Consider the following 6,046-nt stretch of genomic DNA (forward strand, 5'->3'; position numbering starts at 1 on the left):
AAAACATTTTTAAAAGCACCAGGTACCATACATCACCACCCTCCACCCACAAGTCCGTTAACCCACCCAAAACCCTTTCACGTTGGCCGCGGCTTCAGCCACTTCTGGCAGGATGTAGAGGCGGCTTACTTGGGCTGGTGGTTTCAGGGTATACCTGGCCTGGTGGATCCGCGCCTTCAGCCTCTTCTGGCAGGATGCAGAGGCGGCCTCCACAGTTGGTGCTGACCAGGTACCCTCTTTGTGGTGGAGAGCCAGGCCCCATAAACAGGCATGCTCTCTGGTCGCAGGTGAGCCAAGGCCCTATATACGGACGGGCTCCTCCTGGTTGCAGACGAGCCAAGCCCCTAAACAGGCTGACTCTGGTGGTGGTGGTGCCCTCTGGTGTAACTATTTACACTGCGAGAGTTTGTGGCTATAGCCAGTTCATAGCCTTAAGGTTTATGGTTTTCTCACAATAGTTTTTGTGGGCACATTACTTGAACTTGAGAACGTTGCAAAACAAACTTTTTCAAAACTTTAACTGATAACTTCTTTCTTTACTTTACTCCTCCATTTCACCAGGGCTTGGGCCTGTAGGGCTGCGGCACCTGTTGCTTTCTTCGCCTCTTTCTTCATCTGTTGTTGTCTCATCTGTAGGTTCCTTGTCTCTGCTTTCTTGATCTTCATCTGTTTCCTGTAGCATGGGGTGGCTGTAAGGTTTGCTGGTACATAGTGCTACGTCAAGCGCGTACAGTCCTCTTTCGTCTTGATGCATGGTAAACTGTACTGAATCCCCCATCTTTAGGTTTCTGCCAGGGTGTCCTCTAACCTGGGCTTTGGCTCTTCTCAGGAACCTTTTCTCCTGTAGGTCTCTGGCTGTGACTTCTCTCTGCTCTGGAGACTGTGGTGCAGGGGACAGCGTTGTTCTGTTGCGACGCCTTGTCTTGCGGGCTGGGTTCTGCTGGGCTGTTACCTCAATGCCTGCAGGGCCCCAGGTGAGGTTTCTGGGCTGGTCTTCATCAGCAGACGGTGTCAAGTCCTCCTCATCCCAACGGGAATAGGGTAACATCTCCGGCTCTGAGTATTGCTCCACTGCCGGTGGCTCCGGAGTCAGCTCCTCAGCTTCCTGGCCTCCTCTCCCCCTTAGTTCTTCTTGGCACTCCTTTGGTGGCAGTGCTGGGGATGGGCTTTCTTCAGCAGGCCCAGGCGGGGGACTCTTTGGCGTGGTTGCTGCAGGGGTTGCCGGAACCCTCTTGGGGGTGTGCGGAGGGAGCAGATACCGATCCACCATCTCTTGTGGGAACTGGGCCTCTAGGTCAGCCTTCAGCTTCCAGTATTCGGGGTCCTCTCCTATCAGGGACTTCCTAGCAGGGACCTCTTTGGACTGGGGAGCGGTGTCTGCTCTGGCCTTGCAGGCCGGGGTAAATGGTGATGCAATCTCTTTGCGGGCCGCGCCCTGTATGGCGGCGGCCTGGTCTTGGCGGGCCGCGCCCGGCATGGCGGCGGCCTGGTCTTGGCGGGCCGCGCCCTGTTTGGCGGCGGCCTGGTCTTGGCGGGCCGCACCCTGTATGGCGGCGGCCTGGATCGGCGTCGCAGCTGCGATGGGATCTGTGCAGGCTGGGCTGGGCGTCGCTGCAGGGACCGGGTCTTGGTGGGCCGAGCAGGGCATCGCTGCGGCGGCCGGGGCTTGGCGGGCCGAGCAGGGCATCGCTGCGGCGGCCGGGGCTTGGCGGGCCGAGCAGGGCATCGCTGCGGCGGCCGGGTCTTGGCGGGCCGAGCAGGGCATCGCTGCGGCGGCCTGGGCTTGGCGGGCCGCACCTGGCGTGGCTGCGGCCTGGCTCAGCGTCGCCGCGCCGGGCGCCTCTTCAGGGACCGCGGGCGTGGCAGCAGGGGTCGGGGCATCCGGGCCGGCAGGGGTAATACTGGACTCACCCATCGGTGGCAGCATCGGGGTCTGAGTCGTCGCCGTCCGGTCTGGCACTCGTCGTGCGGTTCCCCTCTCATAGGCCTGAACCGCGGCAGCCATCTCCAGAAGTTCCATGCGTTCTTCTCGGATCTGCTCCACGACCCGGGTCTCCAGTCGGTCGCAGAACTGGGCCAGCTCCCGATACCACCAGGCAGCGGAGCCCGGTTCTGGGTTTCTGCGGTCAGACGCCATTTCTTCTGTGTCGTCTTCTGCACGACTCTCCAGCTGTGGACTCGCCGTTGCCTCTAGTAGCAAGCTGTTCAGTTTCCGCTCTGCCTCTTTCAGCAGCAGGCTTCTGGCTCCCTTTCTGTCCCGACGTCTCTGGACGCTTCCACTCTCATAGCTGGCAAGGTCAGAACTCTGCAGGGGATCTCTGGGTAGCCACACCTCTTCGTGGGCGGTAACTTCTCCCAGCGCGGGCTGCTGTTGTTTTTCAGCGCGCTTTTCATGGTGGCAATATGGCGGCGCTTCCAATTTTTCAAGCGGACCGCCCAGGCACATGGTCACCTGTCTGAACAGGTCTAGTCCTTATCCTGTTCGTGACGCCAGATGTAAAGCCCCACCAGTGATGTGTCGGTGCATTACCTTCAGGGACTCCACTCAGCTGGATCTGGTCACAGGTAGGAGATCTTCTTCTTGTCGTGACGCCACTCTCAGTATTGCGGCCAGTAGGGACCGCCACTGCAGATTGAGGGTCGCCTGGGGCTGATGGTATGTGCAGTTAGTTGGAATAGCCCCCTGAGAGTGGGGCAAGCCCCAGGGCCCGATGTAGGTGCGTAGTACCACAAGGCGCAGAATAACTCCACACAGGCAGAATGTCTTTCAGGGTTTTTACTCACTTCAGGTGGCAGGGTGAGTAACCCGGGCGTAGCTGGGATGAACCAGGCGGGAACCAGGTGTCCTTCAGGCTGACTTGTGAGGGTGACTACTAACTCGCCTTCCTTAGCCCTTGGTGGTTTGGGGTGACCCCGACTTTGAGTCCCTATGGGGGTCACCCAGGGAAGTTGCTGAAGCCTCACTCCCCTTCGTTTGCCGTGTGCTTGTTGCCTGGGCCAGATCACTCCAGCTTCTTGCCTCCTGTGAGCTATGGGCCCCAACTGTGGCTACGTGGCTGCGGCTTTTTGTGGTGTTGTGGTGTGGGCTTTGAGAGCCCCACACCGGCAGGTTTAGCAAAAGAAAGCTGGATCTATCTCCGCTTCGGGATCTGCCGCCCGTTTGGGCCTGGTACTCTCTAGCAGTCTCCTTACTTCCCACTCCGTTGCTCTCTCTCTAGCTGAAGATGGATTTCGGGTAGCACTCCTAGTTGACCGTTCTCCCCCGTCAGTAGCCACTGCGCGGGCGCTGTTAGACAGCAACAGCCCCACAGGTCTGCTCCTCACTGAGCCCTATGGAGTTCTGCCCTAACTGACTCACTGCCCCTCCTCTCCTGTTCTTGCCTACGCCACCTAGCAACCAGATTCTCTTACCACACCCCTTGAGAGGAGATGGAGGCTTTTGGCCCCCTCCACTATTCCAGTGAAGGTCAAGGCTTTTCCCCCTCCTGGGATCCCCAGGGGTCCTCTCATGGGTACATGTGTGAGACCTGATCACTATGCGCCTGTGTACCACACCCCTGTCAGCCTTCTGGATTACCTGTATTGTACTGTCCCCAGCATGGGTGCAGTACTCAGTGGTGCCTGACCAGGTCAGGGGCGCCACACATGTAATGGGCTGTCGTCACGTCACTTGTAGCTTGTTTGGCTGCTTCTCTGGCTGGCAAATCAGTAGAGCTGGACTTCTCCTTGGACTCCTTGGTGTCTCCCTGTTTTGATGGTCTGTCTCTTTTCTCTGTACCTTGTTCTTCTGATACTGTTGTTTTCTTCCCGGCCTGTAAGATGGATCAGAGGCCGAGCTGCGCTTTGCTCGTTTCTTAGGAGTTACAGAGGGACTTCTAATCCTATTGTGAGTCCTATTAGCTATTTCAGAAGTAAGTCTCTCAAGAGGTCTGGATTTTCTTACGGTTTGATGTTCAGAAGGGCCAGTTGCTGTATCCCGGGCGTTCCTCTAAGTCAGTCTTGAAGTCCAGAACAAAGAGAAGACCCCTTCACATGGGTCCCTTTCTTTATATGACCCCTGCCCCCATCTTTCCTGCTGCTCACTCACCCCCACCACCTTTCTTAGGTAAAAGCCCACTCCTTACTCAAATTGTCTCTCCAGTAAAGGAGACAAACTCTAGCACAGCGCCACCTATTGGAAGTAGCGATCCTAAAAGTCACAAGTGGATTTTCGACAATCCTTTGCAATATGACTCAGGATATATAAGCCAGATCAGAATCCCAATTTGCAGACACGGTGTTTCGGGGTGCTTGCCCCTCGTCAGTGCAAAGTATGGGGGTGTCTGATCTGGCTCATGAGAAAGCTATGTGGGGACCACGGGGGAACACTATTCTCCTTAAGGAGACTTTGCAAGCCAGTCTGGCTGCCAGGTAAGGGGACTTATAGCTGCAATGCCCCTAAAATTCCACGGGGGAACACTATTCTCCTTAAGGAGACTTTGCAAGCCAGTCTGGCTGCCAGGTAAGGGGACTTATAGCTGCAATGCCCCTCTGGGAAATATTCAAATTGTCTCTCCAGTAAAGGAGACAAACTCTAGCACAGCGCCACCTATTGGAAGTAGCGATCCTAAAAGTCACAAGTGGATTTTCGACAATCCTTTGCAATATGACTCAGGATATATAAGCCAGATCAGAATCCCAATTTGCAGACACGGTGTTTCGGGGTGCTTGCCCCTCGTCAGTGCAAAGTATGGGGGTGTCTGATCTGGCTCATGAGAAAGCTATGTGGGGACCACGGGGGAACACTATTCTCCTTAAGGAGACTTTGCAAGCCAGTCTGGCTGCCAGGTAAGGGGACTTATAGCTGCAATGCCCCTAAAATTCCACGGGGGAACACTATTCTCCTTAAGGAGACTTTGCAAGCCAGTCTGGCTGCCAGGTAAGGGGACTTATAGCTGCAATGCCCCTCTGGGAAATATTCAAATTGTCTCTCCAGTAAAGGAGACAAACTCTAGCACAGCGCCACCTATTGGAAGTAGCGATCCTAAAAGTCACAAGTGGATTTTCGACAATCCTTTGCAATATGACTCAGGATATATAAGCCAGATCAGAATCCCAATTTGCAGACACGGTGTTTCGGGGTGCTTGCCCCTCGTCAGTGCAAAGTATGGGGGTGTCTGATCTGGCTCATGAGAAAGCTATGTGGGGACCACGGGGGAACACTATTCTCCTTAAGGAGACTTTGCAAGCCAGTCTGGCTGCCAGGTAAGGGGACTTATAGCTGCAATGCCCCTAAAATTCCACGGGGGAACACTATTCTCCTTAAGGAGACTTTGCAAGCCAGTCTGGCTGCCAGGTAAGGGGACTTATAGCTGCAATGCCCCTCTGGGAAATATTCAAATTGTCTCTCCAGTAAAGGAGACAAACTCTAGCACAGCGCCACCTATTGGAAGTAGCGATCCTAAAAGTCACAAGTGGATTTTCGACAATCCTTTGCAATATGACTCAGGATATATAAGCCAGATCAGAATCCCAATTTGCAGACACGGTGTTTCGGGGTGCTTGCCCCTCGTCAGTGCAAAGTATGGGGGTGTCTGATCTGGCTCATGAGAAAGCTATGTGGGGACCACGGGGGAACACTATTCTCCTTAAGGAGACTTTGCAAACCAGTCTGGCTGCCAGGTAAGGGGACTTATAGCTGCAATGCCCCTAAAATTCCACGGGGGAACACTATTCTCCTTAAGGAGACTTTGCAAGCCAGTCTGGCTGCCAGGTAAGGGGACTTATAGCTGCAATGCCCCTCTGGGAAATATTCAAATTGTCTCTCCAGTAAAGGAGACAAACTCTAGCACAGCGCCACCTATTGGAAGTAGCGATCCTAAAAGTCACAAGTGGATTTTCGACAATCCTTTGCAATATGACTCAGGATATATAAGCCAGATCAGAATCCCAATTTGCAGACACGGTGTTTCGGGGTGCTTGCCCCTCGTCAGTGCAAAGTATGGGGGTGTCTGATCTGGCTCATGAGAAAGCTATGTGGGGACCACGGGGGAACACTATTCTCCTT

Source organism: Anomaloglossus baeobatrachus, chromosome 11 (assembly GCF_048569485.1).
Source record: "Anomaloglossus baeobatrachus isolate aAnoBae1 chromosome 11, aAnoBae1.hap1, whole genome shotgun sequence".
Classification (NCBI taxonomy): domain Eukaryota; kingdom Metazoa; phylum Chordata; class Amphibia; order Anura; family Aromobatidae; genus Anomaloglossus; species Anomaloglossus baeobatrachus.